This window comes from Anas platyrhynchos, chromosome 3, assembly GCF_047663525.1.
Source record: "Anas platyrhynchos isolate ZD024472 breed Pekin duck chromosome 3, IASCAAS_PekinDuck_T2T, whole genome shotgun sequence".
Taxonomy (NCBI): domain Eukaryota; kingdom Metazoa; phylum Chordata; class Aves; order Anseriformes; family Anatidae; genus Anas; species Anas platyrhynchos.
Window position 1 is genome coordinate 19,282,096 of NC_092589.1, and position 20,614 is coordinate 19,302,709.

The window sequence follows — 20,614 nt, forward strand, 5'->3', positions numbered from 1 at the left end:
GAGTTTTGAGGTATCATGGTTTATAGCTGATAAAACTGAGATTTTGTTGGCCTGTTTTTTCAGAGATGGTGAGCACATCTGGCTCTTGTCTGACTGCACTTGTAGTGTGGGTATTTGCTGCTCAAGATAAGGACATGAACTTGTTGGGCTAGGAGCCTGAACACCACTGCTCCTAAACGCACCTTGGAAACCTTGGCATGGTAGTTTAAAAGAGAGGCATAAAATTAAAGGTGGTAGAGTAAGCAGCTGTTTTCAGTCTTGCTCTCTGCTATGTTTTTATGCTTTCAAAGGACTGTGAAGTGCTGAGAATGAGGGACAAATACTGGATCTTTGGGGGACCAGCATTCAAATTATCCCCACACTGGCATAGGACCTTCAGCAGTAATTGATCTTTGGGCATCTGGGTGAAGGAAATATGGACTCTATCAAAACCTGTAAGCTCCTTCTTTCATTGCAAGTTTGTCTGTAATGCTGGGTGGGACTGAAGTCTCCCTCCGCCACAGGTTTTTTGCATGACCACAGCCAAATTACTTGATTTCTATTCCTGCTGAATGCAATGACAAAATTCTCACTGTCTTCAACAGGATTGGGATTTCAGGTAGCTAGTTAAAAATTAAGATATTTTTGATGCATCCTCATAGGAGCTGACAGCTGTTGTTGGACCCAAGGTCTGTAGAAGCTTGTCTGTGACACTGGGCAGCAGCGAGTCGTTTGGGATAAGGGCGTAAGGAACAGAGCACACGTTAAATACTCACTTGAAATTATTTTTTCTATAATGTGCTTGCTACTATATTAGTAAACCTGTCATTTGAGTCATTCTGTTCTCTCTGTCCCTTCCTTTGGTTATCTCTTTGCTCTTGGTGAAAATTAGTTGACGTGCAGCAAGGCCAACTCAGTGTTTCAAGTCTCCTTGCCTATAAGTGCCTTCTAGCATTGTAAGCAGTGCTATCACGAGCTGGAGTGAAAAGCCCTCCCTGGGCTTTGAATCAGATGCTTTCAAAACAAGCTGCAAGTTCCCGGGAATATTTAAAGAAGCACAAGGGAGGGTTTTTTTTAGCTCTGCATTGACATTCCTGTGTTATCAACCTCCAGAGCTTGTTGCTTGCGTAGGAAGGAGAGCTATGACCAGTCCAGGCATGTGATGTTCCACTCACTTAATCCTGTCTCTTATCAGCACACAGGATGCTGCTGTCTCTTGTGAAGAGCTTTTCCATTGTCATTAGCAGCTTTTTTCTGCTCCCAAAGCTGCTTTGCATTTTATATATATATCCTGCCCCTTGCCCTCACTGAGGTACTCATCCATCCCAAACTACAGTAACTGCATTTTCTTTGAAATTCCCTTTTCCCTGGTTGCTCCCACAAGTCCAGCACAGGCTATTCCACCTTGCTACAGGGGATTTGAACAGTGTCCTTTGCCACCTAATGTATCCCACAGGCAGGCTCACCTCCACGCTTACCCGTATAGTGTCCTTTAGAGAACATCTCTTGGTATGCAGGCAACCACTTCACCCTACTCGGAGGTGCTTTTATATTTTCAGTGACTAATGGAGACAAGAAAGCCTTTTGAAGTTCCCAGCAAAGTTTTAGCATCCTCTGAGGAAGTGACAGCAGAAAATATGTGTTCAATAGGAACATAACGTTTTCTGGCCAGGGAGAGCGGTGATGCATGGAGCAGATTCCATCATCTACATACACGTACTTCCTCAACACAATGGTGAGTGAAATCAAAGCACGTACAATAGGCAGGTATACAGTTATGGGTAGATGGGGACCTGTATTTTTACAGGATGTGCAATCCAGCGATGACTCTGAGGGGCAGAGTTTGCCTTGTGCGATGGGTGCATCTCATTTGCTATGAAGGGCACTGCTGGGACGTGCAGTGGAGTTTGGAGAACCTGATCCCTGAAGGAGCCCTGTAGAGAGCCTGAGGAACACAGCTAGGCAATAAAAAACAACTTCAATATTTAAGAGGTTAGATAAGCTGACAGAAATGTGGAATACGATTGTTTGCACACGGACACATATGCCAGGAAGAAAATTCTTTTCCAAAAATAGATGTTTACTTTATATTTATAGATTTTTGTTATTTCTTTTCCTCACAGACAGAGCAGAACATTTACATAAGGGGCAAGAAGAGATGATGAATAACCATTTCTTCTGCAGACCAAAATCCATCTGGGCGTAGCAGAGTACCAGAATTAGCCAGTATCATTTCACTGCCTGAAGTTCTTAACTAGCAGTAGACAATTTTCTAGAAGTCCAGAGTTTTTTCTTCAAAGCATCTAAATGATAACAGGCCTGGATTATTCAGTCTGAAAAGTTTCACAGGACGCAAGCAAAGGCTTAGTTTGTGCCTGAGCTACAACCTATTCATTTCAGCTCCTGTTTCCATCCTCCTGATCACCTCCAAGCTCCTTGACCAGCTCCCACCTATATGTATAAGGCTGATTCTGAGGAGATAGGGCCATGCTGCAGTTTTACAGAGGAAAGAACCAAGGCCTGCAGAAAGACTAAATCCTCACAGAGTGATTTGGGCACTTGATTTTTGCTGTCTGGTCAACTCCGCAAAGCCTTCCAGTAGACACCTGTGGATCTTTGCTTAAGGCACTGACCCAAAATCGTTCTGAAAACTTTGGGCAGAGCATGGATCTGGTGATGCTACATTGCCAGGCCACTTCTGTGTGCTGCTCTGAGACCAAGGCACAGTCCTGTAGGAGACTTGCTTCCTTCTAGCACTGAACAGGGGCTTCTGCTAAAACAGGGCGGCTGTCAGCCACAAGGCTGCCTTTCCTCCCCTGGTAGCTCACGATGTCTTGTGCTGCCCTCACCTGTCTGGCAGAACACTAAGAAAATAAGCTCTCTGATTCTCTGCTCAAGTTTTGCTGTCACATTTCTTTGTGGGGAAAATCCTTGTGGTGTCCTGGGTGCCAGTGCGTGGGCTCAGAAGGTGAAGAAAGTGGAGAGGAGGCTAGTTGTAAAGAGAAGTCTTGTCCTCTGCAGTGCAAGTAAAAACTTCATCAGTTGCTGCTAATGGGAAGAGGATTGTGAGAGAAAGGGCGTGACAGTTTAATGGGTTTTGAAAATGTGTTCTTCAGCTTTGTATGCATATATTTTAATCTCACAGAGTGCAAAACTAAACTTGGAACACAAATAACTATCCACTTACACATCTTTGCTTACCAAGCTCCCGCAGCTTAAGCACTCCAGTCTTCTGGAGCAGAGGGCTGTCAATCACATCGAAACCATGACTCAGACATGTGAGCATGTCTCCACAATGCACTTTTTACACAGGATGCTCTGCACAAGGCATGTGACAGCAAACGCGGAGCAGCATCCTTGCTCCACGGTCTCAAAGACAAAGCAGGGTGCTGACCAGAGCAAGGAGATGTAGATCAGGAAAGGGGACAGGACAATGCCTTCCCATTTCTTTCCACTTGTCTGTGACTGGGCAGAGGGAAGAAAGGATGAGAGAAGGATTATTTATTTATTTATTTTTATTTATTTATTTATTTTCTGTGGTTTCCTGGAGTTTATTTCATTTAGGTCTTCTTGAACCATGGGCAGAGTCCAGACAGTGAGCCCTTTCTCTGTTCTCTTGCAGCAGGAGTTGTTGGTCATCTGAGACAAACAATTTTAGCTTTCATGCATCCCTGCCACTGTTGTGATCTACAGTCCCAGCCAAGATGTTCTGGAGCTGAAGAGTTTTGAAGTGACAGCTCTCTCCTTGGCCGTCTGCCTAGATCAGAGACATATTCATGCTACGGGGAAAGTTATCTGGTCACAGCCAGAGCTTCACTTGTTCTGGTGACAAACAGGGGACTGTAGGGTCAAGGGTGTTCATTCTTTCCACTTGCACTTTGAGCACGCATGGTTAGAGATTAGTAGTGTGTCATCCTTTTCTTCATCCTGTTTTTGGCAGCCATGCTGTACGCCAACGAGCCTGGACAAGTAGGTGATACTGGTGTGTTTGCCAAAAGTAACACTAGGTTGCAATAACATACTTTGACTCTAAAGGACCAATTCTGCTGAACTTGCTTGTTTTCTTGAGACACCAAGGTGGAAAGGTTTTCGGTTAACAGTAACTGACCTCCCCAGGGTAAGCCTAAGAGTTTTTTTTTTGTTTTTTTTTTTTTTTCTTTTTTTTTTTTTTTCCCTGGGAAGCCAATTATAATGACAGACGGTCACCAGATGCAGTAGTTTTTAAGGCTATCAAAGCTGAAAGCCCACCATGGGAATGAGCTTGTATTATTATTTTTTTTTCCCTTTGCTATCAGGCCTTCTTGAGCAGAGCATCTCCTCAGTTGTCCTCTTCTGTGAGAAGGAACTTTTGGGGTGGGGTATGTGGAAACTATTGGGTCAGTGGGAGACATGCAGTGGTGAATGTACACGTGTGTGTCTGTGAACAAATGCTTACTGAGATGCTAATGGATTCTGAGAAAGCCAGGGCTGGCCATCATGTCTCAATACAGCTCATGAAAGCAGGCTGCCTTACACTGATTCCATTCTCTGTGATGGAGACGTACAGCACTGAAATGTAATTTGTTATGCAATTTATCAAAGTAGTCCTCCTCCAGCGGTTTTAGAGCCCTAGCAAGAAAATACAAAGAAAAAATAGGGACTAGCTTTCTTCAGTGAGATAAATAGTAAATTGCTTTCTGAACACCCTTGGGTGACTTTACTGAGAGTCCTATCTGAATTCAGAACACAGTAGTGCGTTTATGGAAAGGTTCATTTTTTAATCTTAACTGTGTGGAGAGTGGTGCTAAAATATTCTTGTTAGTGACCGTGAAAAGACTATCTTTAAGTTCTCTGTTTTCAACAGCATCAGCTTTGGGTGCTGCTGTTGATCAGGTCTCTCCTGTCTTTCTCACAGAGACACACACACACATCACATGTAAGGTTGTGTGAGTGGTGTACAGTCATATAAGTCAGGGAAGAAACACAGTCTAGCAGATTGGTCACTGGGTCCATATCTCATAGCGCAAGGTTGAGCTATGTTGCATGTAGGTACCATTACTTTCTTCCCAATTGCTTTGAACTCAGCTGACATATTTCATGTCGATAGTTTCTACCTCCAGATATATTTTCTTATTTAGAGAAGTTCAGATATAGCTGAAAATAATAATATAACAATTGTGAAAACTCAGTGTTTTTCCCCAGATTAAATTCTGGCAACTTTATTTTAGAGCAGCAGCTTTAATATTCATACTGCTGGAAATTATGAAATTTGGTGGGGCCTCATCTGTTTGCCAGTCTAGTACATCTAAGTTTTACTATGTTAAACATTTTTGGGGGGGAAAAAAAGACAACACTAATTTGCATATGCTCCTATGGGTTTTACAGAGAAGTTCCCATTTCTTAGAGAAGTTTTACATTCTCCAAGTAAGCCTAAAACAGAGATTGAATAAGACTTGGGCAGCTGTCAGGTCTGGATCCAAATACCTGAACTGGTGCCATGAAAGTTTTCTTCCTGTGCTGTTAGTATTCACTCTGTTACTGCTCAGACCATGGCAGAGATTAAACAAAAAGCCCTGAGAATATTAATAGATAGGCCTACCTTAAAAGCAGAGCTCAAGTATGGTAAAATAAACAGAAGAGGGAGGGACATGAAATGAAATTTTCATTCAGTGAGTGATCACTATACAGAGTAGGAACTGAATGTGGGAGGGAGAAATAGTCTGTAATCATGTAATTGATAATTTTGTTCTCCTGCCTACACAACAAGTTAAGGAGCATGCTCCTGAGTGTTTCACGTTATAGCCTAGGCAAAGGAGTTGTCTTTCAGAGTGGGCTGCGATGAGTTACATGACATGCACATCCCCCAGATATGTGTACCATACATCCTCTTGAGGATGGAGTGGGAAGGGGAATCAGTTTACACAAACATCTCTCCTAGGATGGTCAAAATAGTAAAAGAAGACAGGTTTTTGTGCAAAAGAAAGTCATCTACAAATCTGAGCCCTAGCTCTTCGTTATAAACAGGGAGACAGAGCTAGAAATGAAATATAATTCCCTTGTTGAGTAAAGTTGGAATCGTTGCCCAATGGGGCTGTTTGAGGGCCAGGTACCACCAGAAGTGGCAAATGGCAAGTGATGCAACCAGCATCTTCTGCATTTAAAACTCTGTGTAACTGAGCGAGCTTTTCTCAGCAGTGGAAAGAGAGATACGTGCCTCAGTTTTGTTTGTACCCACAACGCCACACCCATGTCCCTAACTTTTTATAGAAAGGCTTTTGATTCTCTGGGTATGTTTGGTTGTTGTTGTTGTGTTGTTGTTTGCTTGCTTTTCTTGTTGTTATTGTTGTTTTTCATCTGTGGGGATTTATTCCACCAGTTGGTCTAATCAGCTCCCAAAAGCGAGTGATCGTGGGAAGCTGTGCACTGAAAATAACTCATGAGAACCAGAAAGGAAAATGCTTGAGACATCCAGGCTACTAATAAAAGCACGTGTTGCAGAGCCCTGTTTAAGCTTGCCTTCATCAGGGACACAAGTAGCTCCCTGTTCACCTAGGCCACATTTGTTCCAAGATAAGGGGAGGGATGCCTCAGGCTTTTGGTTCCTGGGGTGACTGGCAGCACTGCGGGCAGAAAACCTTCACAGCTGAAGGTCAGTTTGACTTTTAAGCTATCACCAGGCTTCCTACTTCTTAATAAAGTACTTACAGTATTGATCTCCAGTCTTTGCACTATGGAAACAATAAATGAGCTAGTTGTAAAGTTTTCTGTTGCATAGCTAACTTTGCATGTGTGGTGTGGCATTCCCGAAGCTTTTATTTTAATTTCTGCAGCCTGAGAAATGCACGCATGAGGTACATCTTCAGTGGAGAAGCACATTCACAGCCGTGCATTCTCCACCACGGTTTTAAAGATCAGAACGAACCGATTGCTGCAATTACATAAATACAGAAGGAGCTCCATTTACTGCCATCCACATCTTCCAGACAGAACACAGCCCCCACCCTCCGCTTCCCCTGGTATTGTTCTAATGCCAAATCAGCAAACGTTCATGGAAACAGGATAGACCTCAGCTATGAGCCAGCAATGTCATCTTGTGTTTCTTTATTTGTTTTTCAAGTGTGAAATATTGGAGTAGTACGGCATTTAAATTGCGTTGGTGAAGATAATAAGTGGACCGGACAGCTGTAGCTGGGCATATGCTGAGTGTGGGTTTGAGTTTTTAGTTTCTCTTCTTCAAACCCAGATCTATAATAAGATGTTTCCTGGCCTGTGTGTGAGTGTTTTTAATAGCTTTGTTTTTTCTTGCTGGACACTTCTGAATGTGGCTGTGCTAGCCAAGCCCTACACAGTAGCTACAGTGGATATTGTTTTACAGCTTTGAGCTGGGAGTACAGTAGGTGCCATAAACCATCCTAGATGTCTGCTCTGTCAACAGACAAGTACATTAGCAACCCTTTTTTGCAAACTGAAGCAGTGTCAGAGGCAGAAGAAGGAAAGATATACTTCTCCACAGCTGGGAGATGTCCACCACAATAAAATCTGTGCTTTTATTTTATCCATCTCTGTAGTTCTAAGAAGCAGAGGGACTGCTCCTTGATCACCTCCCTCCTGAGAACCATTCCCAGTTCCAGCCCTGTCTGCCTCCCAGCTTTTCTCTGGGTGCTAGCAGATCCCATGGCTATGCAATAAATAGGAGCTGCCAGGATTGAAGGGTAGGAAGAGCTGGTAGGATGCCTCCCACAATTTCATGCATTTGTACTAGCAGATACATCCCAGGCCTTGCCTGAAACCACTCTTCAGATGATGTTTGTTGAGCCTGTACTGCTCCCTTCACCTCATAAACTGAGCTGATTCAGACAGATATTGGCTATTGTTGTCCCATGTAACAAAGGCAGCATGTCCAGAAAGTCATGCTGGGCATCAGCTGTTTTCTGTTGGCCAGGTTTCCACCTCATTGCAAGGGCTAGGCCATGGCCGGTGGATAAAGCAAGGCCTCAGAGTCTGAGTGAGTCATGTGCAGTGACCACTCCTTGCACTGGGCTTTAAAGTAGCTGCCAGCAGAAGCATCTTACTAAATGACCTACAATAGATATGTATTTGCTTAAAATCACCACTGCAGGTGTCATTTGGGTGATGAATCTCACCTTTCACTTAAACAAAACAAACAACGACATACCCAGCCTCAGTAGCTTTGACCTTACGTGGCTCAGAAGCTTGAAGGTGTATCCAAGACACGCTGTTATTTTAACTTAAAAAATTTATTTTAAAATGAGAGTCATGTTTGGGAGAGGCCTGAATTAAAGCCATCTCCAGGCTGGAGCCAGTTCCCATGTCCCAAATAATTAATTTCTAAGCCTCATATATAAGACCTAACCTTGACATGAGTCAATGTCGTAATGAGGCTTTTGTAAAAGGCAAACATCATACCAGGGATGTAGTCTACAATAAAAGAGCAAATCAGCCAGACCTACTGAGACTAAAAGAAGAGAAAGGTGAGGGAAGCAGGTACCCCCAGGATACATCAAGCCATCAAAGAGAGGGAGAGGATGGCCTCTACTTGCTGTATACATTGAGCAGCACTGGCTGTGTTTTGGCTGTGGCCTCTGTATTCCCCTAACTGTGCCCCAGAGTCTGGTCCCTCACCTAGCCAGGCTGGGGAGGTGGTTGTGGCACCTATAGCACTGTCCAGATGAAGGGCAGGGGCTGCCTCCAACCTGCTGTTGGTACACAGCTGAGTCCAACTCCAGCCAGTCTGCATCTGGGGTGCTCCTGGGGACCCCAGAGATGGAAAGGGCCCATAAACCTTGTGTTTTGTAGATGGACAGATAGAGGTCTTTGAAACAAAATCCAACGTGCTGCACTTGGGAATGCTCAGGACACATACCTGTTGTTGTACTAAGATGCTTAGCTCCCACCTCCATGGGATCAAGTATGGGGACATCCCTGACTGAAGAGGGATAATGGAGCAGTGTTGGAGCATTAGCACCCACCCTGAGAAAGACTTTGGCAAGAAAACTATTTACCTCTTTTCAATGTCTATTCCTCATCTCAGGAACAGGAACATCACCATCATTCTGTATTGTGCGTGTTAACAAATCTGAAGTAATCAGATGTTAACATTTTAGGGCTAGGCCAGTTCCTTTGGTAGCTCTGAGTTGATAGCTCTGAGTGGAAAGAGTCAGAAATGGATTTAGGAAAAACTGAACATGAGCATGGGCTCTCCCATGGGTTGAGAGGTAATTCAGTTTTGGGAGGGTGCTTTTCTCACTTCAGAAATTCTTCCTGTTCAAATGAAGATACAGCTGACTGCTTCCCTCCTATGTCAGCTTGTGCTTTCCCTTTTTCTTGGTTCCAGCTCTCAGGTGTGCATGGACAGCTCACACTGGCCCCCAATCAAGCCAACAGAATGAGACCATTGCACCTGTGAAAGTCTGCACACAAAACAGCTTATATAAAAATAATTAGCTTTTTGATTACTCCTGTTGCCACTGTGGAATCATCTTCTTTCAATGTGTTAATTACCATCTTCCCCCAGGGGACGTTTTAATTTTCCAGGAGGATGCAAAGCTTTGATTGCCTGCCATGGAAGTGGAATGCAGCATGTAAACACGAAGAAACTGTTCCAGTGTTGACATCGGGTGAGACCAGAACTAGCTGGGGAAGTTACAGCAGGCACAAGGCAGATCATTCTGCATAACATCTCAGCCTCCCGTTCCTTACGGGTGGTGGACATGGTCCTGAACCCTTCTCTGCTGGTCACAGGTTTGGTCAGCAGCTAGCGAGGAGAGCAAAAGGCTACACAGAGCTTTCATCAACAGCTGGAGTTAGGCATTGAAATGTTCATGGACCTATCCTGGCTTTCCCAGACTTGTGTCTTTTTTTGACTGCCTGCACTGAAAGAGGTTTTTCTCCTGTCCTCGGAAGGAGGGGGGTTGATAGCAATACCATCCTCTGAAGCTGTGATGACAGAAAGGGTCACAAAGCGCTAAAGTGCATGGAGCAGTCTGTGCCAGGCAGCAATACGCTTTGGACATAGAGACGTTCTGTAAAATGGAGTGGTTGCCCAAGAAGGCATAATTAACTTGGCAGTCACATAGGAAGGAACATGTTTGTATGGATTATTTCCAATTTCTAGCAACACCCGATCACTTGCCTTAATCAGGTTTCTCAAACAGGGACTAATCAGCAGTTCCTTGGAAGCCCAATTCTCTCCAGGTCATGGCTTTACCTTTCTATCCATATTCCTTCTGCAGGAAGACATGTTAATTACTACCAGGAAAAGCTGGTGGGAGCAGGAAACCATTTTATTGCAGAGCATCGGTGACCTTTCATAACGTTTAATGAAGTCTCCTGTATCCTGGGAGGCAGGTAAGGACTGTGAGGATGCTGCAGGTGCACCTACCAACACCAGGTCCCCACAGCCCAGCCCCTCATCCCTGCTGTGGAGCACCAGTCATGCTCAAATTTTACAGCAAAGAAACCCCTTCTGGAAACTTGATTTCCTCTCTCGTATGAAGTGACGGGGTTCAGTGACTTAGCTGGGGTGTGCTTCTCCATCCCTCACATCCTTCTGAGAGGAAGGGATGACCCTTCTCATCTTGTGACAAATCCCTGGAGGTGCTTCTTTGTTTCACTTCTGTACTCTTATCTGTGTATTAATCCTCTTCAGATAGCTGTAGGTTGGTGGCTTCTATATCACTAATTTTTTGTTTGTTTTTTAAATAATTTGGACTGAACTGGGTCCTGTGCAGTCTATCATAAACTATTCACAGAGCACAGGCTTACAAGGCACTGTCAATCTGACCCTCTCCACATCTGAGGCCATGCAACCTCATCTCACCAACCCTGCACTTAGTCTGCGGGCTTGTATTTTTAGCTAAAACTTTTCCTCCAGGCAGCTCTCCAAGCTCCCTTTGACCATCTCAAAAGATGGAGACTCTGCTTTTTGTTTCCTTTGGCATTTGCCTTTAACTCCTAAGATTATTCTGCTTGTGTTATTTCTGACTCAGTTTGGCCAGCTTCAGTCTGAAGCAAAAAGTTCTGCCTTTTTCTGATGGAGCCTTTTGGTGTCTAGAGTTATGCACTCGAACACCGTAATCAAATCCACCTTCCCAGTAATACATTGCTCTCAGGATGCTTCCCTACATATGATATATATATAATATATATATATGCCCTACAAGGCATATTCTCCAGCTCTCAAGCAACTTCTGTGGCCTGATTCTGCCCTCTTCTCATTTTTACAGTGTGACCATGGGCACCAATATGTTGTGTTTTAGCACCAGGTTAAAAACTCATATGAATGTGTGTGTAGGGATCTTGTTAACACTGTATGCTACAACATCTCTTGTGTTCATCTGCAATTACACTGGCTTTTTTTTTTTCCTTTTAAAAATCTTTTCCTGTTTTCCTCTCAGTGGTCAATGCTGAGCCAGGGTGGTGAAGGGCAAGCACCACCAGTCTGAGACAGCATGGCAGAGTCTACATATCTGTGCTTGCTGTCATTTCCCTTGGGACTTTTCAGAGAACAGAAATCCCTATTCCCCAACTTGCCTGGTTTATTTTCATGCATCATTTAACACGCCATATAACATTTTATAGACCCATTTCTGTAACTCAATGTTGAGCTATTATTTAATGCAATGATCCCCAATAGAGACCTTAGAACAGCTAATTGCACATAAAAACATGGGGTTAGTGAAGTGAGAGGAATCCACAAATGCTTTAAGTACCAAATTTTACCAATAATAATAATAATAATAATAATATTTTTTAGGCTTGATTCTTCTTGCAGTTCTACACATACACATCAGCAGTAATGCTGATGAAATCTGTGGTGCGGTGCCAGTGCAAAACAGAATTATAATTAGGACCCATATAATTAGTGTTTGCTTTAGGGAGAAGGGGAATGGCATGGAGCAAATCTTGCCTTCAAGCACACGGAGGACAAAGCAACTTAAGGTGAACCTGAGTGCTATTGGTAGTATGAATCACAAGAAGACAGAGGAGTTCAGCTTCTTGTCCCGTGTAGACTTTCTGGCATGTCAGTCACCATCACATGAGGACAGCTTCACATGATGGCTGATGACTATGTTTCCTGCCACTACTGAAGCCGCAGGAAAAATCTGATTGATCCAGGATTCCATGTCAGAGCTTAATTCTCTTCACATTTACTCATGTCTAGTGAAGGTAGGTTCCAGTCAATTGGAAAACTTGCTTAGGAGCTTTATGCACTTTCTTAAGTGTTTAAAGTGCTTAAGTCCTTCCCTTCCCTTCCCTTCCCTTCCCTTCCCTTCCCTTCCCTTCCCTTCCCTTCCCTTCCCTTCCCTTCCCTTCCCTTCCCTTCCCTTCCCTTCCCTTCCCTTCCCTTCCCTTCCCTTCCCTTCCCTTCCCTTCCCTTCCCTTCCCTTCCCTTCCCTTCCCTTCCCTTCCCTTCCCTTCCCTTCCCTTCCCTTCCCTTCCCTTCCCTTCCCTTCCCATTTTATAGGCTTCCTAATAACAACATGTTTGGGTGATGTCTGGCTTTCTGGTCTGAGGAAATAATGGGAGGGAAGCATAGAGGTTTTGGAGCAGGTACAATGCTCTCAGATGCCTGGTTTGTGCAAAGTTGCAGAAAGTACTTCTCCTTGCGTTGCAGGGCCTGACAAACCAGCAAGACAATATAAGCTTACAGCAAGCTGTCCGACAATAGAAAATGCTGAGCTCCCTGAGTAATTAAAGGTTATGTAAGACGGTCGCATGGTTTGCAGGGATTATTAATTCAGTCAAATTTGCATTATAAAAAGGGAATTAGAATTCATCTGGCTTGCCATTCATCACTCTCCCTGTCTGGCACTGCAGCAGCGGGTGCAGCAGTGGCTGCTAGCACGAGGAGAGGCTGCTGGGTCCCAGGACTCCCTTGGGAGCCTGTGATAACATGGCTCTGTGATGAGCACCTTCCCTTTAGCCCCCAAAGAGAAGTGAGGTGGCACAGATCAAACTCCTCAGCCCTAAATGCTGAGCTGCTGAGATGTAGGGAGTGTGGCTGCAATTATTTCCTCGATTCTCCTGTCTTCACCATGAGGGAGCTTTTCAGGCAGCAGCAAAGCCAGTGCTTCTGAGGGAGCTGGAGATAAGAGTACGTTAGAGGATGAGCTGTGCCTTCTGTGTTCTCCATGGAAACTTGGTTGTCACTCAGCTGTTATAGCCAGTAAATCCAATTATGGCTGCAGACAGAAATGTGGGGATAAAAAATAAAAATAGGTCAGGCTAGCATAAATGAAAATACAGCCAGATCCTTCAGAATTGTTGGAGTTATTTCTTTGTTCTTTGCAGTCCCAAGTGCAGATCATTTTTTGTGTTGTGGGTGCACATTCTGCCTCTCTTGATCTGTGATATATTAAATGAGGGTAGCACTTAGCCATGCTTAAGGTGCTCTTCACCAAACTGTTTCAGACCATAGCACTGCTCAGAGTGCTGTCTGGAGCCAGGCACCCACGCAGTGGTCCTGCCTGCTGCTGCAGTGGCTCCTGACCAGCTAAGAGCTGAATGAATCTGTCTGGAAATTGTGGAGGAAGCATCTGGAACCACTCATAACCTGATGTAGAAAACCCCAGTAGTACCAAGTCACAGGTGGATGTCTTCAGCAACCTGCCCTGAACAGCCACCTGTGGCTTTCTTCCAGGGTTTTATAACTCTACAGGTAAGGTCCTCTCTATTGGGCTGGGAATTAAGATATTTTTTGCAACTAAAAAGCCAAGAGCCCTTTTCAACAAAACAAAAACAACCAAACAAAAACCCAAAACACACAAATTTGAACGTATGATGAAAAGCCATTATGTATGGGGCAGAGGGCACAACAGAAAATAACACCGAGTCGCTCATGTAATGGCCCCACCAGGCTTCAGACTGCACCTGCCAGTGCATGGTGCCCTGACCAGTCATCAGCCTGGGGCTGCCTCCCTCGGGAATGAATGTGATTAAGCCATTAAAACCCATTGTAAATACCCTTGCACCCCAAATGGCCTCTTCTTTCTGTGTCTGCCTGCCACCCCCTCACCAGGGCAGCTGGGTTTTGAGGCACATGGAGTGTGAGGTGGTAGAGGATGCTGCGATGGGGAGGGGTTGCCCGGCTGAGCCTGGTGCATCTCTCACACTCCTCGGATGCTCAAGCCGTGAGGATGAGGTTTGGGCAGGAGTGTGAGTGCTTGGCTGCATTAAATAAGCTTCTCCCTTAACTTCTGGGAACATGGCCTTAATTTCATGTGGGTTTCTGTTGGATGTCTAATGAACAGATGTCTAATGAACTTCTGATGAACTGGGGTTGGAAGCAGACAGGCAGTCCTATTGAATCAGCACTGCGTAAGGCTGGCCTTGTTGATGAATAGTCAGACTGACTGCCTGAATCAGAGGCCTCTGCTTTTTCTCTCTTAATTGCATTTTCCAGAGTTCACAGGCCAGAGCAACAGGGGAAATTTGTGGTGGGTCAGAGTGGCTGCAGTTCAGAAAGAATTTCAGGCATCCTTCAAGTGACCTCCTCCTCCTCACGCACAACCACTGCTTTTAAAAGAAACACTGATACTGGGGGACTGATAGAGCTGCCTTGCAGAAATTTTGCCCTCAAACCCCCAGTTTGTAAATCTGCCCACAGGGAGCGGCACACACATGAGGTGGTGAGAACAACACAGAAGAGCAGGGAGCCTGCTCAGCGTTAGGAGCCAAACCCTGGTGGCCCCAGTCTCTTGTTGGAGCACATGGCCCAGAGCCTACAGCAGTGATGAGACATTTTACAGCTGGTGCGGCAGCAGCTTCAGAGCTAGCCACACTCCTGTGCCATCAGCAGGGTTTGTAGTTAAGCTGGAGCCTCGTCAAGTCTTGCACAGCTTTGGGAGCAGATGGAACTTGCTCCCTTCACAGACTGACTGAAGGCAAGGGAAAAAAAAATAAAATAAAATAAAACATAAAGCAGTTCTTTTTTTGCTGACTAAGCTGGCCAGTGTAGCTGTCCTAGTAAACCTTAAGTAAACCAAGTAAAGCTGCATGGAAGGAATACATCTCAGCAGAGGGTTTGCCTGAATAAAGGCTGTAATACTTAGCTGAGAGTGCCCCAAATCCAAGCAGAACATCTCCTATCCTGAAAGACACAGGGTGTCCCAGGTTGTCCCAAAACGAGCACGCGGGTGTGCTAACACCAGGTAAAAAAACAGAACCTTCGGAGGGGTGGGGAGCACTTTATGACTGTACTGGGAGGCAAATTCCTGGGTCTGTAACAGCCCTGTGGTGATCTCTCCATGAAGTATTTTTGATTTCCTGATGACAAGTGTCACAGGCGAAATGAGGTACTTCTAACTCTGCCTGAACAGAGGGCCTGAGAGTGTGTGTAACAGGGAGAGGAAGCCCTTGTGAAAAGCTCAGATCTCAGCATTTCTTCAGGGATTTGAAAAATGCACTTGGTTTCCAAGGCCCTTCCAACATCAAAAGGAGATTTACCTAAGCAGGATCCATCCTTCCTTCCTCCCTCACTCTCTCCTGGTATGAGTATAGGAGGAATGAAACATGTTTTTATGTTTTTTTTTTTTTTTTTTTTTTTTTTTTTTTTTCCTGCTCTTATCCACACTTCTATCCTCAGAAGTAGTAATTATTGAGTATGAGATACTGGGAAATGACTGCACAAGACCATCTGATAGAATCATTTCTCCTGCATGAAAAGGAATTTATTACAAGGCAGCACCGTGGGAAAACTTCCATAGGCAAACATGGTAGATGATCTGGGATGATCTGGAGTTTTTTTATGGGCTAGTAGAATGAAACCGATCCACAAGTATTATCATCATTAGGAGCATGAGCTGAAAAGGGAATAATTCCTATGAAACATGGGATATGTTTCTATTTGGCATGAATAAGTGCTATGAAGAATGAGGGAATGCCAGTCAGTCTCACCTCTGTCCCTGGAAAGGTATTGGAGCAGCTTGTTCTGGATGCCATCTCCAAGCAATTGGAAGAGAAGAAGGTTATGAGGAGTAGTTAGCATGGATTCACCAAGGGGAAGTCGTGCTCGATCAACTTCATTGCCTTTTGTGATGGCATCACCAGCTGGGGGGAGAGCGGTGGATGTCATCTACCTTGACTTTAGCAAGGCTTTCGATACTGTCGCCCATGACATCCTACTAGCAAAGCTGAGAAAGTGTGGGATAGATGAGTGGACGGCAAGGTGGGTTAAGAACTGGCTGACTGGCCGAGCTCAGAGGGTGGTGATCGGCGGAGCAGAGTCTGGCTGGAGGCCTGTGACTAGCAGTGTTCCCCAGGGGTTGATGCTGGGTCCGGTCTTGTTCAACATCTTCATCGATGACCTTGATGAGGGAATAGTGTCTGCCCTCAGCAAGTACGCCGATGACACAAAGCTGGGAGGAGTGGCTGACACGCCAGAAGGCTGTGCTGCCATTCAGCGAGACCTGGACCAGCTGGAGAGATGGGTAGGAAGAAACCAAATGAGATTTAATAAGAGCAAGTGTAGAGTCCTGCACCTGGGAAGGAACAACCTGAAGTATCAGAGCTCTGAGGAGAAGGACCTGGGGGTCCTGGTGGATGACAGGTTGACCATGAGCCAGCAGTGTGCCCTTGTGGCCAAGAGGGCTAATGGGATCCTGGCGTGCATTAAAAAGAGCGTGGCCAGCAGGTCAAAGGAGGTGTTCCTCCCCCTCTACTCTGCCCCGTTCAGGCCTCACCTGGAGTACTGTGTCCAGTTCTGGGCTCCACTGTACAAAAAAGACAGGGATCTCCTGGAAAGAGTCCAGCGGAGGGCCACAAAGATGATACGGGGCCTGGAGCATCTTCCCTATGAAGAAAGGCTGAGAGACCTGGGTCTGTTCAGCCTGGAGAAGAGAAGACTGAGAGGGGATCTCATCAATGTGTATAAACACCTGAGGGGTGGGGGACAGAAGGACGTAGCCAACCTCTTCTCAGTGGTTTGAGGGGATAGGACAAGGGGCAATGGCTGCAGGTTAGAGCACAGGAAGTTCCGCACTGACATGTGAAAGAACTTCTTCACGGTGAGGGTGACGGAGCATTGGAACAGGCTGCCCAAGGAGGTTGTGGAGTCTCCTTCTCTGGAGATATTCAAGGCCAGTCTGGACGCCTACCTGGGCAGCCTGCTCTGAGGAACCTGCTTTGGCAGGGGGGTTGGACCCGATGATCTTTTGAGGTCCCTTCCAACCCCTACAGTTCTGTGATTGTGTGAACACCAGGGCAAGATGAGTACCCAGGTCCTGCCTCTGTGCATGGAAAAGATAAAACACCTTCATTAGAGAGCTGGGGAGGAGGTACTGAGGAGTGCAAGGCAGACTTCTGAAAATGACATTTTGGAGAGTCCCCAGGGTTAATGAGAAAGCAATGTTAGGAGTCTGGATGGTTGTTGATAGGGTTATGATTAAGGACAAGCAGGCAGAATTTCCCATGATCTACGTGCCGAAACAAATCTCTTTACCTCTGCACCTACACTACCTCATCTGTGAACAAGAGAAAAGGAAACACTGCTGAAAGGGAGCCTTGGGGGCTAAATCTGCAGTTTACAGGGAATTACTGCTTCAGAGGAGACTTGGGGGAAGAGATGGGGGGCGGGGGGGAGGGGGGGGGGAATCTGTGATCTAGTGATTCCCCAAACTCCTTTCCTTAAGGAGAAATGATTTCCATACTATTTAATTACTCAGAGTCAGCAGAACTTGTGTTTGTAACTAAGGGCTTTTGAAATCCACTCGTAATTTCCTCCAAAGGCAGTCATTAACCGAAGATGACAAGATCATGGAGGAGAAGGATAAGGTTTGCTAGAGGGCTCATGGCAGTACGGAAGTTGTCCAGCAGTGCCTGCAAGGCCTGAGCCCAAAGGGACAGCCAGGCCAAAACCGTGTTTGTTTCCTCTCACTATGCCTTTGATCGCAGGCCTGTATATCATATCTCTGCTGTTACTGCCCCGACAATCCCCCGAGGTGCTACGTGGCTCTGCTCAGGCTGGGGCACACCGCCACACACTATATTTAGGCTGCAGAATTGCATTGTTAACTTGCTGCTCCTAATGAGCAGGCAAATTACTCGCTGCACAGAGCGTGGGCTGTGGCTGCTTTTGACTGTCTCTGTGTCATGTGCTCAAGGGGAGGGGAAAGGAAAAAAACACCTAGGCAAAATCTGTCTGAGCTTTACATAGAAAAATGGCACCTTTCATTTTTAATAAAAAGACTTCCAGGACTGTCTTCTACTTAAGCCCTGCGTGCTTCTGCCTTGAACTGCTTTGCATGGTATCTCGTTCAAACAAAATGCTCTGAGTGACAAAATGGAAAAACTGGTTACCAATGATTCACAGATATATCCTAAAAATATATGGCTATTGTTCCTTTCCTTATGACCCAGCTGGGATGAGTTGTTTTACAGAGGAAGCAGGAAGATAAACAAACAATTCCAATATGCAATGGTGGAGGCTGCAGTCCAACATTTTTCAGCTGTCTGAAATTTGACTACCAGATCCTCCTTTGCAGTTGGGTCCTTTCTCCAAGCAGGAGGGATGGGAAGAGCAGCTGAGGACACCTCTGTCACACGCAAGGCTGGGCTGCTGCAGGTTGGGAGGTGTTGGGCTGTGGTGCTTCTCACCAGGTCACTGAGTCAGCAATAGGTCGTCGGTGCTGGGAAAGTGATGCATTACAACCCTGGTTTGTGTGGAATGGCCTTGGGAGTAGGAAGCTTCTGTGGGTAGGAATTCTTGCTGCTGGTGGGATCACCAGACTGGCTGTGGCCATGTCACAGCACCTACAAGCCCATCAGTGACACTTCTGGCGAGATGTTTTTGTGAAATCATCTCACCCATCCCAGCCTGCTCCTTCTGAAAAGACCACCATTAGCTTTAAGCAGCTACTGAAGAATGGTAAGGGAAGGACTGAGGACAGAGGCAGGACCTTTGTGTACCACCCCTGCCTGTATCTGAAATGAGGGTGTGGTGATTTTTTCCTTGCTGGGCAGCTGAAATCCACCAAAACCACTCTCACTCCCCCTCTTAGAAGAAGAGGGGAAGAAAAAAGGAAAAAGGAAAAAAAAAAAAAAAAAAACTTACAGGTTGAGATAAGGATAATTTAGGTAGGTGTTCAGCCTGGGCATTGCTGAGCACCAGGACACATTATCTAGCATGCCCCTGAGAAGCTCTTACAGCTCACATTTTCTGTGTTAATGATAATATTCCTGCCTGGCACAAGCTGATCCAGACCCTCTCCTCTCACCCCCCAGCATAGCTGTGAGCCTGTGTAGCACTTCCTCCTTTTAACCCTTCTTTTGAGAGAAGGGAGGAAGCACAGCAGTCATTAAGTTAAAAAATAAACAAGGTGTATTGCAGGCGACATGAACTCGCAGGCTTCAGGATATACAGATCATTGCTTGGGATCGGGAGAAAGCTCCTTCTATTAGCCGGTTGATCTACAAAAGCTCATTTCAGGTGTGATGGTGGGTTTGGAGTTTGCTTGCTTGCTTGCTTGTTTGTTTACTGATACCATCTTCAACCTACTGACCCTGTTCAGAGAGGAGGCAGGTCCCTCAATGTAGTTGCACACGCCTGTTTTTCCACACATTTCCTAAATCACAGTGAGAGACTTAGCACAGAGCTTCGCATGGCCTTGATTTGCCCCCTGACACTACATAAAATAAGAAAAGTTACAGTGTAAGCACAGCTTCTCAGTAATCAGATCTTCAGCTGGTGTAAATCAGCACAGCTCCTTTGCTTTCAGCAGAGTTACACTTTCCAAGCCAGAAGGGGTGTGCCCCTTCACATGCAGAAAGTAGCTCTGAAACCTCTCTCTTAGTGTCAGGCATTGTGCAAGGACCCAGACGGCAATATTTAATTTTGTAGGCACTGTGCCCGGCTGCTGCTTTGCTTTCCTTGTGAGTTGGCTGTTCTCAGCAGACAGGGACAGGACAAGCAGGAGCAGCACATCTGTCTTAGGGCATGCAAGTGTCACTTTGCTCTAATTGAGGCTGTGCAATGGCAGGGAGGCACTGGGAGGAATTAAGCTGCCTGCTCTTGGTGCTTTTCCATTGACAGTCATTTGCCAGTTGGGAAGACAAAGCCAGTGATTATTTCGTGGTGGAGGAGAGAAGTCTGTGCAGTAACCTTGGACCCAAACACACCTGCAGCTCTGGGTACATCTGGGATTTGAGCCTTGAGATGGAGTTTTCTCAGTGTTTCCTTATGGGTTCCTGTGTACTTCCCAGATGTTGTAAATGCAGCTCTTGAGCTTCGTTTATACTGGTACGCTTAGGATGCCGTCTGCCAAGGAGCTGCCAGTGTAGTGTCTGGTGTTTTGAAAGGAGCACAAGGAGTTTAGCAGATTTGTCCTTAACCCTTGATAAGCCTGAAGAGGGAACACCGTGTGGGATGGTGCCCCTCTGGACCTTTTGCTCATAAATAGAGAAGGACTTGTGGGTGATGTGAAGGTTGGAGGTCGTCTTGGACACAGCAATCACAAATTAATGAGTTTTTGATTCTTGGAAAAGTAACGATGGGGATTAGCAGAACTGCCACCCTGGGCTTCCAGAGGGCAGACTTTGGCCTGTTAAGGAGACTGGCTGGCAGAGTCCCTTGGAAGGCAGTCCTGAAAGGCAAGGATGTGGTCTACCCAGACTTCAGTAAGGCTTTTGGCACCATTTC